A 19,061-nucleotide genomic window follows, 5' to 3' on the forward strand; every position below is an offset into this window, starting at 1 on the left:
GTAGGCAATATAGATAGTTTCATTCACACAGACACACGCGAGCTGTAGTAAACAACAGCGCACATGTGCCGTTCATTCATTCAAACACAGAAAGGTTTACAGACACCATTTCATATCGCGATTAGAACAAAGCACTTACTGATGATCTGCAGCTGGATCCGTTGGTAGGCTACTCCAGCACGTTTGAGGTAAAATTTCCAGGATTATCAGGATATTATTATTCCTCACAGCGAGTGTGTTTTCCAGCTGTTGTGGGCGTTGACTGGTTTGCATGTGTTGCCTCAGATTATCTGCGTTTGAATAGCACGCGCTCTCCATGGGCGTGTCACATTAGCAGAGTAATGAGCTGCCAGAACGATAATGAGAATGGCTGATCTCTCGCTCTTTATATATAGATTACATAAACAGAGAATATTTCTTTTAGTTTTGAATTTAACCACTCCCTGTTTACTTTCTTTATTTTACAAAAGCACAAAGTTTTATTTCGATTGTAAGTGGACACATAAAAAAGTAGACATTTAACAGCTTTTTTTTTCATATTTCTTAAGGCTGTATGACCAAAACTGATGGAGTATTTTAGGTCTATTTTGCTGCTATGTAAAAAAAAAACGAGCAAAACGCGCCCGCGCGTTTGCCGACCTCAGAGGGTTAACCCTCTGGGGACCAAGGTGTTTTTGGGGTCCTTGAGATGTTTTGACATGACCTGATATTTGTATTTTTTTCAGTTGCTTATAAACATATTAATGGCAAAGGTGTAATTACACTCTATTTAGCACGAACATGGCTATCATAATATGTGAGCAACACGTATGTACATGTTTGCATTTTTGAGAGAATATTATTTATGTGTGGTTATTCAAAAAACTCAAACTTAATTTGTCTGATATAAGACCACAAACGACCAACTTCACATATTCCCACAATACTTTTGACTAATGGATGTTCTCGGCTAGAGTTTTTACTTCAAAATGATCTGAAAATCATCCGGGCTAATCGTTCACATTAAACAATAGATTGATTTAAATTTTGTAAGACACTTTTTGTTTGGAAAGGCAATATGCAGGTGGGCGTGAATGATCCAACAAGGTCATGAATAATGTCCTCATTCACACCTGAGAAGACAAAGACCTGCTAATGCTGCATACTAATGAGCATTTCATTCAGGTGTCACTGAGCCACAAGAAAGAATGCAAAGACAACACACACACATATATACACATACATACATACATACATACATATATATATATATATAAAAAATAACTACAGAATTGGTTCAGAGTTGGAAACATCTTGAAAAAAAGTGTATTTTTCCACAAACTGTGTATGCTTGCAAATTGTATAATATCCAAGGTAAACATTTCTAGTAATTGTGCAGTTAATTCTCATTCGTATTTTCAGAAAGTTTTGGATGTAGGCTATCCTCTCCCCAAATTTGTCACTAATAAAACACAAAAATACTTTAAAGAGAAGGCTTATATTGACCTTTTAAGATTTTGTTTGCACCTTGTAAATTAGGTTTTGATGTGGCAGAAATTAGGTTTTGATGTGGCAGTAAAAACTTTATAATCTATCCAAAACGAAATGTTGTCTTTCATATTTCGTCTGTAACATATCGTCTTTTATAATATATATTAGGGCATAAATGTTAATTTGCAGTTTAATATGTTGCTTATACAAAGACATTTTATTTCAACGTATTCATCGTATTTTTACTCATCTCAGTAGGCAATATAGATAGTTTCATTCACACACAGACACGCGTGAGCTGTAGTAAACAACAACATGCATATGTGCCGTTCATTCATTCAAACACAGAAACGCGATTCAAATTTAAAGTATTTTGCGGTTTACAGACACCATTTCATATCGCGATTAGAACAAAGCACTTACTGATGATCTGCAGCTGGATCCTTTGTTAGGCTACTCCAGCACGTTTGAGGTAAAATTTCCAGGATTATCAGGATATTATTATTACTCACAGAAAGTGTGTTTTCCAGCTGTTGTGGGCATTGACTGGTTTGCATGTGTTGCTTCAGATAATCTGCATTTGAATAGCGCGCGCTCTCCATGGGCGTGTCACATTAGCAGAGTAATGAGCTGCCAGAACGATAATGAGAACGGCTGATCTCTCGCTCTTTATATATAGATTGCATAAACAGAAAATATTTGTTTTAGTTTTGAATTAGATAATTAAAAACTACACACTTATATGATTATGATTAAGTTCACGGAGACGGAGAGGCAGAAAGCACTCCCTGTTTACTTTCTTTATTTTACAAAAGCACAATGTTTTATTTCGATTTTAAGTGAACCCATAAATAAGAAGACATTTAACAGTTTATTTTTTCTTATTTCTTAAGCCTGTATGACAAAAAATGATGGGAGTATTTTAAGTCTATTTTGCTGCTATGTGAAAAAAAACGAGGAAAACGCGCTGGCGCGTTTTTGGTCCCCAGAGGGTTAAAGAGGGGTAGAGGTGGGGTCACATTTGAGCATTTAAATTAAAATTTTACTTGAAAGTAACGCAATAGTTACTTTCTAAAGTAACTAGTTACTTTTAAAATTTGTAACTGAGTAACTAATTTAGTTACTTTTTGGAAGAAGTAACTAGTAACTGTAACTAATTACTTTTTAAAAGTAACTTGCCCAACACTGGTTATATGGCATTATTTCAGTGACTTAACATTTAATTTTTTTTAACAAACATGCATAAACATAATTTTCTCATAAATACACACATGTAAATACATGCTGCTCACATATTATTGTAGCCCTGTTTGTGCTGAATACAGTGTAATTAAATTAGCCATTAATATGTTTTAAAGCAACTGAAAAAAAGCACAAATGTCAAGGCATGTCAAAATTTGTCAAGGCATGAAAAAAGTCTTTTTTCAGTTGCTTATAAACATGTTAATGGCAAAGGTGTAATCACACTCTATTTATCACAAACAGGACTACCATAATATGTGAACAACATGCATTTACATGTTTGTATTTTTGAGAGAATAATGTTTATGCATGGTTATTCAAAAAATAATAATTTAAGTGTCTGAAATAACGCCACAAAACACATAGTACATATGTTTTAACAATACTTTCACGAGTTCACACTTACATATAATTTGAAGGGGTAAAGTTTAATGCGTATTTGGCGTGCTGTCCGGAGGGAGGGCTCCAAGCTCGGAGTTCGGCCCGAACCCAGAGTACTCCCCCCAAAGGCTAAAGTGCAGAGGACAGCCGCCGGACTAAAGACCCCCCAAATGAGTGCAGAGTTTGGCGGCCTGGATGCTTGACCGGGGAGGCCCGGAATGGTGGCTCACTGCCTGGATTGACGGCCAGTGTTGGTCTGCGAACAGGGAGCGGTTGTAGTTTTTACAATGAACGATCGGGATAATTTGCGCTTTTCCGCTAAGCCCAAATGCTCGCTGGACAGAGAGAGGAAACAGAAAGGAGAAAAAATGAGTGCTTGCCCGGGAGATTTTCTCGCACTGCATCCGCTGTGAGACCAAATGCTCGCTGGAAAGAGAAAACGTAAGTGCTCTACCGGGAAAGTTCTCATTCCGTCCGCTGTGAGGCCAATGCTCGCTGGACAGAAGGAGGAAACAGGCAGAAAGAGGAAACAGGAAAATGAGTGCTTGCCCAGGAGATTTTCTCACGCTGCATCCGCTGTGAGACCAAATGCTCGCTGGATGAAAGAGAAAACGTAAGTGCTCTACCGGGAAAGTTCACACTCCGTCCGCTGTGAGACCAATGCTCGCTGGACAGAAAGAGGTAACAGGAAAATGAGTGCTTGCCCAGGAGATTTTCTCACACTGCATCCGCTGTGAGACCAAATGCTCGCTGGATGAAAGAGAAAACTGAAAGAGGAAAAATGAGTGCTTGCCCAGGAGATTTTCTCATGCTGCATCCACTGTGAGACCAAATGCTCGCTGGATGAAAGAGAAAACGAAAGTGCTCTACTGGGAAAGTTCTCACTCCGTCCGCTGTGAGACCAATGCTCGCTGGACAGAAAGAGGAGACAGGAAAGAGGAGAAAAACAGGGGTTCCAGAGGAGATTTAGCCTGGGAACTTCCTCTCGGGGGAAGGAGCGCCGTACATCAATTTGAAATGAAAGAGGTGATTGAAAGAAGAGAAAAATCAGGAAAAAGCATGTTATAAGAAACATGGAATGTTTTAAAACATCTCCAAGCAGTCACGTAGGATTGGAGGGTCCTGGGAGAAACTGCTTGGAGGATAGTGTTGAGCGATGCGTCAAGCAGGGGTTTTAACGGGTGGGTTATGGGAATATTAGTTCTGAGTAGCGAGGTACTGGAGTTGAAAATTGATCCGCCTCTGGAGCCAGCGTCCTGCATTTCTGAAACAGAAAACGAGACAGGGAGTTAGCGATTTGGTTTTCTGACCCAGGGATGTGTTTAGCAATTATGATGAATTGGTCGCAAGCTGAAATCCAGGTGAGATGCCTTAAGAGTGGCATCAGAGCAGGTGAATGGGAACGGCCTTTGGCCCCGTTTACACGATGGGAAAACGCAGATATTTCTCGGTGTTTTGGCCTGTCATTTACACGAAAACGCAGTTTTTATCCCAGAAAACGATCATTTCTAAAAACTCCGGCCAAAGTGGAGATTTCTGAAAACGCCGGTTATATGTTGTCGTGTCAACTGGGAGAAACGGGGTTTTAGGTTCTCTCTTGTCGATTCTGAGGATTCTGATTGGCTTGCATGGCTTTATCCTTCTCCCTACACTGCCGCCCATAGGTTTAGCATAGTTATAAAGGCGCTCGACGGCGTATTTATGCGGGTTGTGTGCACGATGTTATTATTGAAAACGGAGGGGGAGAAATATTCGTTTCTCTAAATACCCAGCTATGTGTAAATGTGGCATTTGTTAATGCAATGCACTGTTGCATCGTTGTCGCAATGCACTAAAATGCTACTAGCGGCCCATTCTTTCCCCCATAGAAAAGCTGCTACTACGAGAGGGTAAAGCTCGAATAGAGCGGAGGATTGAGATATATCCTGGAGCTGCGGTGGCCACGGAGCCGCGAACCAACGACCTTGAAAAAATCCCCCGAAACCGATTGAGGGGGCGGCGTCTCTGAACAGTTGGATATCGGTCGGGGACGAAACAAGGTTGTTATAAAAAAAGGATAGGCCGTTCCACTGGTTTAGAAATGTTAACCATAGCTTCGTCGCGACATGCTTGGGTTATGGAAATGAAGTCCTCTAGCGAGTGGACGGAGGACGCGAGTGAGAGGAGATGCGATATGAAGGGGCCCTGCGGATTAATGCGCATTGCAAAGTTTAAATGTCCGAGCAGGGATTTCGCGTTCGCGTTTTGAACTAGATTTTTCAAGCAGAGTAGAAGCGGATCAATTTAGAGGATAAGAAGATACATTTTCTCTTTGGGCAGGGATGCTTGGAATTTGTCTGAATCCAAATTAATTCCTAGGAACTCAATGGATGTTGCAGGGCCCATGGTTTTTTCCTCTGCGATACAAATTTCTAGCTCAGAGAAAACGTTTTGGACTGTGAGGATATGCGCGGCTGGGATGGCATTGGGAGACGAGATTATAAAAAAATCGTCTAGCAGGTGAATGAGGTGGGGAATGGCGTAGTTGTTCGACAAAATCCAGCAGACGGCTTCTGATAGCATGTCGAAAATTTTAGGGCTGCTTTTGCATCCGAAGGTTAGACGCACTGCGAAATAGTATTTCCCGAGCCAGCGAACTCCGAATAGGTGCCCGAGTATGTGCACTGGTTTCACTGTGCGACTCGCACGCTTTTGGCGCTTTTAGCTGAAAAAAGTTTGTGGTACGTGTAGAAGTGCCCACCCCCATAGGACAGCGCGAGCTCGGCTATGATTGCTTGGTAGTTGTTCAGTTTGCGCCGCCTGTGGGGGAAAGCTGAACAGATGATTTCGGTGAAACGGGAAAAAGCAATTGAAAATTCAGAAAATTAAAGAACACGAGATGAGTGAGTGTTTGAGTTTTTTAGGGTAACTGAGAAATCGCCGCAATCTATTTGACGGTCTAGTTCAGCTGCGGGGAGTAGAGAGAGAAGAGAGGAAAGGTCTACGTCCGCACCTGAGAGTATCTGTGCGCAGATATTTTGGGATACTGGTGGTGGTTCCGTGGCGACTGCGTTGGACGGAACAGGCATCGGAGTTGCTGTGAAGAGAGAGTAAGGTGATTTAGTTTATAAGAGAGAGCTGGGAAGGGTATAGTCAGGGGTTGCGAATGTCGGCGGCGCCCTCACGCTTGGATGACCCGCTGTGGCTTGAAAAGGAAAGTTAGTAGGAGGATATGAAGGAAAGGAAGGATGATAGGATGGAGTAGGGCTGAACAATATTCTTTTTCAACATCGACATCGCGATGTGCGAGTGAGCGATAGTCACATCGCCGGAACATGCGATGTGAAGGGTAGTAGCACAGTAGCACCAGGAGATATTACATGCGCTTCATGAGGCGCGCGCGGTCTCTTGCTCTCTCTACCTCTCTGCCGTGCACGCACTGCGCGGTTTGGAGCACAGTCTCAGTCTCGCGGGCGCGCTTGCTCTAGATTCCGGAGATTTTAACTAATTCGCGGGCATCAGTGAGCCGCTATCAATATGCGGGAGACTCCCGGAACTTCCGGGAGACTTGGGATGTCTGTATTTCTATACTGAAATAATATCGGCATTATAATTATTGATTTTACATTAGGCAATTTTTTTGGTGCCCCCTCAGCTCTTGATGCGCGTGGTGGGAGCGGTGGCGCTGACAGGCGGTATGGTGTAGGCTAAAGCTGCTGTTTAAATATGTTCGGCTTTTCTGTTTACAGAAACATGTTCTCTAATCTGTTTAGAAGATTTAGTACAAAATATATTTAAGTTTTATTTCATTTTGTTTATTTCATATGATTATGATGACCAACACAGTTTTACTTTGGCACTTTGGCTAAGAAAAGTTGACTTAAAAGATTGTGAACCAAAATGCTTATAAGTTGTTTTTATAAAAAATATATTTATTTTAAGTTATATTGTTGTAAACCAATCAGGGGGTTGGTGCAAAGTTGCTGTTTTATTTAAAAATGTGTTCTGCTTTTGTGTTTACAGAAACGTTTGTAGCCCATGTCAGATTAACCTTTTTGCTTCTGATTTAATTTAATCAAATCTAATTTACACACGACTCTGTTCTTCCTGGATTGCAACACAAGAGACCTGGCGCCGGACATGTGACCCACTCACAGACCGCTCTGTAAGAAATAAACAAACCCCAGTCTGTTTCACGACTCCCCTATGGGGGGGGTCCACAGCGATCAGGGGATCATTAACAAATGATTAACCATTTTAAGACAACAGGACATTGTTTTGTGGTACCTAACTGCTGATGTCATCAGCTCAGACACACATACATACGCACACTCACAGAGAAACCTCACAAACTCTGGATTGTTAGCAGATGGTGACCCCAAAGTCCACGAGTTGCTAATTACATCAATTTCAGAAAACGCACATACATTGTATTTCCCCGGAGCTCAGCACAAAAGTTCAAACACGTGGTCCGAACGAACTCTGAACAAACCGTACACACACACACATACATACACAGACAATCTGGTCCATGGACACTGTGATCAAAAATCAATCCTTTCAACGTATTTGAAAATGTATTTGTGTGTATGTCACGGTCCCTATACACAGACCGATTATAACTAAGTGTATTGTATGATCAAGAATGGAAATGTTTATCTTTAGCCTCATGTAACCATAGAACCATGTAATTTCTTGCTAGCAAACCCCAGAAACACAATCTTTGATATGCTTTTATTCCAGGAAGACTACTGATTTCGAATTTCTAACTCAAATTATGAAATTATGCATTCTGCCATTTATATCAGGTTATAACAGACTTAATCTCCAACGCGCATCCGTCCAGGAGGCGTTTCTTAGCGAACCACGAGGGTTTTGGTCACGCCTGCCCCAAAGCCATTGGTCCTTACACAGGAGGGAGGCGTGACTTCAATCTCTTCAAAATGCCGCGCGGAGCTCTCTTCTGTGTGCAGTGTTCCAGCAGAGAGAGAGACCCTTCTCACTCACCGCAAGCTTCTTTCGTTTACTTTCATTTCGTTTTATTCTAAGTCTTTATTTTCTTGATACTCTAACTCAAATCGGTATTTTTCCTAAAAAGAATACCAGCCTAAGCCTAAGTTAACTTGACAAAATACGCGTCCGCTCCGAACCTGAGTTACTCCTCACTTTCGCTTTGAAGATTCCTCCACGTGACCGCACGCGTCAGTCCCAAACAGACGCACCAGAAAGGGCACGGACAGAGTAACGTATTATTCTTAAATTTACCATCTGAAAGAACTGCTGTTAAGATTGTCTAAATATTGCTAAGGTTTTGGGGTCTCATTTTGATGTAAACTGTGTAAAACCTGGTTTGTCAAAAGTTATCATTCTTCTCTGATTTCCTCACAGAAACTTCTCTCCCTCTCTCTCTCTCTCTCTCTCTCTCTCTCTCTATCTCTCTCTCTCTCTCTCTCTCTCTCTTGTTTCTTATCGCGATCATTTTTTATTTCGTTTTAGTTGTTTGTTTATTATGCATATTTACTCATGTGTGTTTTGATTTAGTACATTATAACCGTTAGCTTGTGTTACATTAAATTCCATTAATCTTTTGAATTAAAATCTGCCTATGTTCCATTATTGAGTCACTGAAAGCGTAAAAGATCAAGTTACCAAGCTCTACCCTATTATAATATAATACTTAAATTGTCTAAAACACGCAAATGTGATTTCTAGTGGCCACAGAAATAATATTTGACGGTGTTACAGACTGGTGATTCCCTATGCAAATTTCGCGTGCACGTCTGCTGGACATACGTGTGCAAAATAACTGAATGGTGTTTCTACCTAAATTCCCCTGATTAAAGATAAATTTACCTACCTATATTAATGGTTATTACGAGTAATCGTATTAATTGTTAATATAAGGCGACGTTGGACTCATTCCATATTTGGAAATAATTTAATATATGTATGCAACATAAATATTCATATCTCATGAATATCGTATCTCATTTGAGTTAATAAATCCCCTAAACAGAGTCATTTCCGCTACACGTTCTAATTTTGGAATAAAATATTAAGTGACCTTTTTGTCACTTGTAATGAAGCTTGCTTATTAGTGAAATTATTAATATCATGGAATGGTAATTATTGACTTTAGCCTGGAGTTATGGCTCTCAATATCGCAATATATATCGTTGGGGAAAAAAATATTGCAATGTAATTTTTTTCCAATATCGTGCAGCCCTAGGATGGAGTGTGGTGGGCTTGAGCTGCAAGCGGAGGTGGACCCGCATTTGTTTGGGCTACTGGAGCTGCAGGCCACTGGAAGTGGGCGGGGTTGTAACCTGGTGGGTAAAACTGTTGACAGGGTTGGGCCTGTGCTGCTAGCGGCGATAGCCTCGCGCTAGTGTCTGCTACGGGAGCTGGAGACCACTGAAAAGGAAAAGGGTTATGAACAGCGGGATTATGAAACCGAGAGGCTGTGGGGAGGCCGCTGGGCCCAGCTGTATGTGGCGCTGCGTCAGCAGAAACCGTGGTGGAGGGCTGGGCCTCATCGAGAGGTGCGTGTGGACCTGCCATGGCGGAATCTGGGGCATGGCCCAGGCTCGCTGAAGGTCTGTTGCTGCTAGGGGTGGGCGGATCGATCCTGAAGTATTGATACTTTCGATACTGACTGGTATCGAAAAGGATCGATCCTCACATAAAAATATCGATCCAAGTGAGTGTTTTTTTACCAGTAAGTTTTAATAATTTAGCACGCAATTCAGAGCGAAAAATAAGCTTCTAAGTGGAAAAATAAGCGAATGTTAGTGGATAATTGTGTAGGATAGAACTATTTCTCCTAGTCATCTGGATACAAGACGAAACCAATCAATCACAGAGAGCGTTCGATGCTGGTGCTTCGCTGAGCTCACAGCCCAGTGCGTTTGGGAAACAAAGCCTTGCTTAGATGACAGAGAAACATTTATTTTTAAATAAATTTGGCAATAAACAAAACCAAAAGTGTACATAACGGTTCAAAATGTTGACGTCAGTAAGATTTTTTTTAATGAAATTAATATTTTTATTCAACAAGGATCGATGCATTAAATTGATCAAAAGTGACACTCAAGGGTTTTACACTGTTACATTTTTTTTACTTCATATAAATGCTGTTCTTTCAACTTTATTCATCAAATAATTCTGCATAAAATGTATCATGGTTTTCACAAAAATATGAAACTGTTTTCAACATTGATAATAATAAGAAAGTTTCCTGAGCAGCAAATCAGCATATTAAAATTCTCATCATGACTGAAGTAATGGTGCCGAAAATTCAGCTTTGATCACATGAATAAATTACAGTTTACTATGACGTAAAAAAACGATAGCCCATGTTAAATTGTAATATTACAGTTTTTACTGTATTTTTGATCAAATAAATGCAGAAGAGAATTAAAAATCTTACAGACCACACACTTTTGAACAGCAGGCTAGTGTACAATAGTACATTTACTATAATTATGGTAGTTTGGTAAAAGTCACTGACTAATTACAGGCGGGTTGAGTGCATTTATTTAATAAAAAAATATTTAGTAGTCATGCAAACGTATTCAGATTTAGCATATTAATGATGCATTCAGCTCATAAATCATGACACACTGCTCTAGCACAGGAAAGTGCTACAAGTTCAAGTGCAGGCTTTTAAAATGAAAAAGTATTGGTATCGGTATCGGCGATACTGACCCTGTATTTACTTGGTATCGGATCGATACCGAAATTTTCAGTATCGCCCACCCCTAGTTGCTGCGGCTCAATGGGCGAAGCGAGCCAGAACCTATGCGGGAAAACGACGGTGTTGACCGGACAGGCAAATTTTGGGCCCTGCGGGCTTTGCTCTGCCTGTGGGTCGTCTTGGGAGTTGACTGTAAGGAAACGTACAGGTCATACAGCTCCGCTTTGTTCATCTTTCGCAAAGCCTGTATGTCTGAGTCGCCCAGCGCTTGCCTCAATCCAGCTACGGTCCATTTCCCGATAGGTGGGATCGTCGGGACGGCCGAGCGGTAGGAGGAGGCCGGGGAAGAAGATTGGAGTCTTGCCGGGGGCGGCGAAGATTGGCCTCTGCGTCTTGATGAGCGTGGGGCTGATCGGGCCGGTGTGCGGCCGCGTGAAGAAGCCTGGGGCTCAGGTGTGATGTCCGGCGTAGGAGGAATGGTCGTGGGACCGGCAGAATGGGAAGGTGCATCCCTGGCGATGTTTACCTCTTCATCGGATGAAGAGCTTAGTCGTTGAGACATGAGCTGAGTTAACACGTAAGTTTACTAAGCTGCTGCAAAACTGTCAATGGGATGAGGTGAGACTGCTGAGTGTATATATACCTTTTACCATTGATTGCTGAGCGCTCTCCACTTGCGTTAATTATAGATAGATAGATAGATTTTTTTATTTGTCCTCGAGAGGAAATTTGTTTCCACCATAGATGCGTACATAATACAAACACACATAGCACATTGAGAACATGACTATATAAACATATACAAAAAACAAGAGAGCATACCTGACGTATCAATGGCCGATTTCTTATGTATTTAGAGCTCGTATAGATACAGGAACAAAACTCTTGCTAAACTTGGCCTTTCTACACATCGGCATCCTATACCTGCGGCCAGAGGGCAGAAGAATAAAATACTTGTGAAGTGGGTGCTCTGAGTCATTTACATTTTTTTGTGCCTTTCGCAACATAAATGTCGAGACACTATCTGATAAATTGGGGGTAGGGATACCAATAATTTTGCTTGCTAAATTAGTTATCTTTAAGAATTTGTTCTTGTTGGTGATTGTAAGCATATGAAAAAAACTAATGGCACCATACATAAGGACTGGCTCAATAATACTGCGATACAGAAGCAAAAGAAGACGTGGCTGAACAGACAAGTGCCTAAGTTTACGAATAGCTGTCAGTCTTTGTTGACAGCGTTTGTAAACCCCTAAAGTGTGCTGGTTGAAATTGAGATTTTGATCCAAAATAATGCCAAGATATTTGAAATGCTCTACTCTCTCAACTATCTCTCCGTTAATGATAATTCTAGAAGCATGGATTGGTGTTTTTGAGGTTCTAAAGACCAGTTCCTTAGTCTTTAAAATATTTAGATGCAGAAAGTTATCCTCACACCACATACTAAAATGTTCTGTAGAACGTTGATAGTCCAAAAAAGAGTCATTGTCCTCATTAAGCAGGGAAAGAATGGCTGTATCGTCTGCATATTTGAAGTAATGAGTAGTTGTAAATGGACTCTGACAGTCATTTGTGTAAAGAATAAAAAGGAATCGGCTAAGTATGCACCCCTGAGGGGCGCCAGTATTAAGAGCAATGGTTGGTGATAATGCACTGTCCACTTTAACCACTTGGGGTCTATTTGAAAGAAAATTATGGATCCAATATATCAGAGATGATGGGACTTGCATACTCTGTAGTTTCTTTATCACCTGATGAAGCTGAATTGAGTTAAAAGCAGAACTAAAGTCAATAAAGAGAAGTCTGGCATAATTCCCAGAGATGTCCAAGTGTTGAAGTAGACAATGTAAGAGACATGTCACTGCATCATCAGTACCTCTCTATCTGAACGTGCTTCTCCCGAACCTTGTTAATAAAACATCATTTTGAGTAATGGATGTTTTTCCTTCAAAATGATCTGAAAATCATCCTAACTAATCATTCACATAAAACAATACATTGATTTACATTTTGTAAAACACTTTTTGTTTGGGAAGGCAATATGCGCAGGGGCGTCGACGATCCAACACCATCATGTATAGTAAGTGGTTCACACCTTAGAAGACAATGGCCCGCTTAATGACCCTGCATAATGAGCTTGTATAATGAGCCTTTCATTCAGGTGTGTCACACAAGAAAGAATGTGAGGACAAAATAAATATAAATATATATATAATCCAAATATAAATTAAAGTCAAAAGCACATTTTTAGTACATAGTCATACCTGGAAACAAATCTTGTTCAAATAGGCTATATGAGCCATTCTACAGAATTGGTTCATAGTTAGATTTGTAAACTTTTCTTCTTTTTTTTATACATGCAAATTGTATAATATCCAAGGTAAATATTTCTAGTAATTGTGCAGTTAATTCTCATACAGTATTTTCAGAAAGTTTTGGAATACATCCTCTGCCCAAATGTGTCACTAATAAAAAACAATAATAAAAAATGTAATGAGAAGGCTTATATTGACCTATAAAGATTACAACCACAATTACAATTTTAACAATATTTCAAGTGTAATCTTTATTTTTTTTTTAAAGTATCATACATATTTCAAAATTAAGGATTCATTAGTTTGATACAGCCTAACGTTACATTGGAACAAACACTAAAAATGGATTCCCACAATCGTGCAGCCCTATAGTTTATCTTGATATCACCATGTTCACAGTTGTTTCTTTTATTGTTTTATTTTTTACAGGGACCAGATGAGAGACCACTGATGGAGTCCTGCTGACTTAAACATTCACATGATTCTTTGTACATGTAGGCCTACATGGTAAAATGAAAAATCAAACAACATGGAAATGACAGGTATGTATGACACCTATGTTTCAGGAATGGCACAAAGGTGTGATCAGTGTGTTCAATAATGTTATTTTTTGACCTTTTTTGTGTATCAATACTTATTTTGATAGAAAGTCCGCAAATTCTTTGATAAAGTCTGTATGGTACCCTGGTGGCCTGTATACAGTTGTCACGGAACACACACAGGAGAGAGAGATCCAATAGCAGTATTTATTAAGGGTAATCCGTACTCACATCAGTCCAGGCAAAGGTCATACATCCAACAAGGCAGTCCAAGAAAACAAGAAACAGACACAAACTGGCAGACAACGAAGTGTGGTGACATAAAACAAGGACTCCGTGACATGAACTGAGACAGACAGGGTACTTATACACAGACACTAACAAGGAACAGCTGGGAACAATGAAGACAGGGAACAGCTGTGTGAAATTAACATTGATGGGTAACAGACAAAGGATTATGGGAAATGTAGTATAATGTGGATGACACCGTGGGAAAGAGGACCTCTAGTGGACTCCAGGAATACCCAAACCAGACACTGTGACATAATCCCCCCTCTACGGAGCGGCTACCAGACGCTCCAAGACTCACAAAAAAACAAACAAAACAAAGAGTCCAGGCGGGAGGTGGAATGGTGGAGGATCAGGAGGAGGAATGGAGGGCCAGGACCATGAAGGGGAACAGGAACAGGGGATGACGACTTAACCGGCGGCCGGGGCGAAGCAGACCGTCCATCGGGTGGCCAGGGCGGAGACGACAGTCCATCTGGCGGCCAGGGCGGAGACGACAGTCCATCTGGCGGCCAGGGCGGAGACGACAGTCCATCTGGCGGCCAGGGCGGAGACGACCAGGGCGAAGACGACCACTCGGGCGGCCACGGCGGAGACCTTCTCTCAGGTGGCCAGGGCGGATCCGGCTGTGCAGGCGGCCGGGACGGGGCGTGTTCTTCGGGCGGCCATGGCGAAGACGACCACTCGGGCGACCACGGCACAGGAACAACAACCGGCTCAGGAACAGCAGCAGACACCGGCTCAGGAACAGCAGCAGACACCGGCTCAGGAACAGCAGCAGACACCGGCTCCGGCTCCGGAACAGCAGCAGACACCGGCTCCGGCTCAGGAACAGCAGCAGACACCGGCTCCGGCTCAGGAACAGCAGCAGACACCGGCTCCGGCTCAGGAACAGCAGCAGACACCGGCTCCGGCTCAGGAACAGCAGCAGACACCGGCTCAGGAACAGCAGCAGACACCGGCTCAGGAACAGCAGCAGACACCGGCTCAGGAACAGCAGCAGACACCGGCTCAGGAACAGCAGCAGACACCGGCTCCGGCTCAGGAACAGCAGCAGACACCGGCTCCGGCTCAGGAACAGCAGACGACACCGGCTCCGGCTCAGGAACAGCAGACACCGGCTCAGGAACTGCAACAGACACCACCGGCTCAGGAACTGCAACTGACACCACCGGCTCAGGAACTGCAACTGCAACAGACACCACCGGCTCAGGAACTGCAACAGACACCACCGGCTCAGGAACTGCAACAGACACCACCGGCTCAGGAACTGCAACAGACACCACCGGCTCAGGAACTGCAACAGACACCACCGGCTCAGGAACTGCAACAGACACCACCGGCTCAGGAACTGCAACAGACACCACCGGCTCAGGAACAGACACCGGATTGGCAGGCGTGACGTGAAGCTCCTCTGGATCGGCAGACCTGCTTTGTCTCCTCCAAGCACGCAGTACTACTACTGCATAAAAAAGGAAGACAGCCTTCTTTGCCATGGCAGGACTGATGGGAACTGCCTCCAGCACAGGAACCGTCTCTGCATCGGCAGACGTGACGTGGACAGTCTCTGGATCGGCAGCGGGCTGCTCGGAGGGGACGGCCTCCGGGACGACAGCGGGCTGCTCGGAGGGGACGGCCTCCGGGACGACAGCGGGCTGCTCGGAGGGGACGGCCTCCGGGACGACAGCGGGCTGCTCGGAGGGGACGGCCTCCGGGACGACAGAGGGCTGCTCGGAGGGGACGGCCTCCGGGACGACAGCGGGCTGCTCGGAGGGGACGGCCTCCGGGACGACAGCGGGCTGCTCGGAGGGGACGGCCTCCGGGACGACAGCGGGCTGCTCGGAGGGGACGGCCTCCGGGACGACAGCGGGCTGCTCGGAGGGGACGGCCTCCGGGACGACAGCGGGCTGCTCGGAGACGACCTCCGAGTTCTTAGGGAGACTGGAGGACTTCCTCCTCCTCCGCCTTTTCTGACAGTGAAGTGCCGGTTCTGGACTGGACGGAAACTGCGGCGAACAGATCTCTGGACTGGAATTCACCAGCCCATGGTCAAAGAAGGGCCAGAGTGAGGAATGGTGTCGAGATTCCTCTCGACCGCCTCCTCCATTGCGGCCTCCACGGGTCCCCCGAAATCTGACCAATCTGGTCCCCTCAAAAAATTGTCTCTTCTCCCGCTCGGTGGCTGGGGAAGAGATATTTAAAAACATACCGCTGGATCTATGTTTGTGACGGAGTCCTTCTGTCACGGAACACACACAGGAGAGAGAGATCCAATAGCAGTATTTATTAAGGGTAATCCGTACTCACATCAGTCCAGGCAAAGGTCATACATCCAACAAGGCAGTCCAAGAAAACAAGAAACAGACACAAACTGGCAGACAACGAAGTGTGGTGACATAAAACAAGGACTCCGTGACATGAACTGAGACAGACAGGGTACTTATACACAGACACTAACAAGGAACAGCTGGGAACAATGAAGACAGGGAACAGCTGTGTGAAATTAACATTGATGGGTAACAGACAAAGGATTATGGGAAATGTAGTATAATGTGGATGACACCGTGGGAAAGAGGACCTCTAGTGGACACCAGGAATACCCAAACCAGACACTGTGACAACAGTAGCCAGCTGAATTTTCAAACGTGATTTATCGTTTACACTATATATTTTTAAATTAAGCAGCAACACTTCAAAATAATTATATTTAAAACTAGATTTCTTATTGGTTTTAAAAATATTACAATAAATTACAGCAACACCTCCTCCTTTGCGTTTCAGACGAGGTTCATGTTTATAACCGTAATCTTGTGGGGTTGACTCATTTAAAGCAATGTAATCGTTTGGTTTTAGCCAGGTTTCTGTCAAACACAGCACATCTAGGTTATAATCTGAAATCATATCATTAACTATTAGCGCTTTTGAAGTAAGAGATCGAATATTCAGCAACCCAAGCTTTACCATTTGCTCATTTGTATTATATCTGTTTTTTATTTGTTGAACATCAATTACATTTTTAACCTTAGATGGGTTTGAACGTTTTTTGGATTTCCAAGTTCGGGGAACAGACACAGTCTTTATATGATGATATCTAGGTGAAAGAGGCTCTATGTTATGGGATTTATCTGACCTTGGTGACGTGAGGCCGCTAGCAGACGGTCGGTTAAGCCAGTCTGTCTGCTTCCTGACCTGAGGCCCAGATTGTCATGTTTTATCTCTAAGACTATGAGCCAAATTACTAGAGAGAAGAACAGCACCATCCCAGGAGGGATGAATACCATCTCTTTTCAACAGGTCAGGTTTGCCCCAAAAACTTTTCCAATTGTCTATGAATTCTGTATTATTTAACGGACACCACCCAGACAGCCAGCCATTGAGTGAACACAATCTACTAACTATCTCATCACTCCTGCGAACAGGAAGGGGGCCAGAGCAAATTACAGTGCTTGACATCGTACTTGCGAGTTCACACACACACTGGCGGAGTCGAACATCATTAGTGCTGACGTGAATAATAATCTTAGAGAATTTATGTTTAGCATTAGCCAGCACTTTCAAATTTGCTTTGATGTCAGGCGCTCTGGCTCCCGGCAAACATGTGACTATGGTGGCTGGTGTCTCTATTTTCACGTTCCGTGTAATAGAATCGCCAATAACTAGGGCACAATCAGAATAATTCTCAGTGGGTGTTTCACTGAGCGAGGCAAATCGATTTGTTATCGGAACGGAAAAGTGGTTTTTTGATCCGCGACTAGAGCGATCTCTCACTGTCACCCATCTGCCCTGCTGCACGGGCTCTACTTCAGCCGGAACCGACTCATGTAAAGAGTTCACTAGGCTAGGCGCATCCAAAATAGTATCTAAAGCTCTAGCACTCTTCTTACTATTCTCGATTAAAGTTTGGATGCGTGTCTCTAGTTCTGAAATCTTCTCCGTCAGCCTGACTGTCTCCTTGCATTTATCACATATAAATCCTATATTGCCGACAGAGAAGGCTATGGTAAACATGTGACATGAAGAGCAGGTGACATTTAACAGGACTAGACATTACTCACCGTGTTTGTTGACTGATTCTTACTCACCTGGGCTTTTATGAACTCAAAGGCGCAGGCGCGCGAGTGAAAAATAAATAACTGAGCGCACGGGTGGTGCGTTAACAGGCTAGTGAGTTACTAGCGTGTTGTGCTAACAATAACGGAAGCTAGCAATGTCAGGTTAATCTGAGATGTTGGGTAAGCTGTATTTAGTAGGGCTGGTCCGAATACCATTTTTTGAGCTTCGAAACTTCGGTAGTAATAAACATCGAATATTCGAAGCTTCGGAGAGAGGGTGCTGAACATAATCTTCTCTCTAATAAAAGCAGGAATCTCTATGTGTCTGTATGTCTGTTTGCATTTTGATTATTTCGAGAACCGTTCATCCAATCGACTTCACAAGGGAGTGCAGTGTCGATTTGGTGCAATATAGATAGACACGTGAGACGCGACACGTTCAGAATTAATAAACTTTTAATAAACTACAGAACAGCATGAGCGGGAAGCGGCGCGCCTCAACGTGGGCTGGGCTTATGCTCTGAGAACGCGGACACTGCACTATAGTGATATAAAACGCACACACAGGTCTGTTAAATTAAGCAATACTTTTAAGGTAGTCTAATATTTTTCTGACTAACAAATTACTGACAGAGTAAAGGGTAGATTTAAATAAAGAAAAACGAAATTTAAATATAGAAAAAACGAAATTTATATAAAGAAAAAACTAAAGTTAAATAAAGAAAAAACTAAATTTAAATAAAGAAAAAACTAAATTTAAATATAGAAAAAACTAAATTTAAATAAAGAAAAAAACTAAAGTTAAATAAAGAAAAAAACGAAATTTATATAAAGAAAAAACTAAAGTTAAATAAAGAAAAAACTAAATTTAAATAAAGAAAAAACTAAATTTAAATATAGAAAAAACTAAATTTAAATAAAGAAAAAAACTAAAGTTAAATAAAGAAAAAAACGAAATTTAAATAAAGAAAAAACAAAATTTAAATAAAGAAAAACGAAATTTAAATAAAGAAAAACAAAATTTAAAAAAAGAAAAATGAAATTTAAAAAAAGAAAAACGAAATTTAAATAAAGAAAAAACGAAATTTAAATAAAGAAA

Source organism: Phoxinus phoxinus (assembly GCF_949152265.1).
Source record: "Phoxinus phoxinus genome assembly, chromosome: 18".
NCBI classification, from domain to species: domain Eukaryota; kingdom Metazoa; phylum Chordata; class Actinopteri; order Cypriniformes; family Leuciscidae; genus Phoxinus; species Phoxinus phoxinus.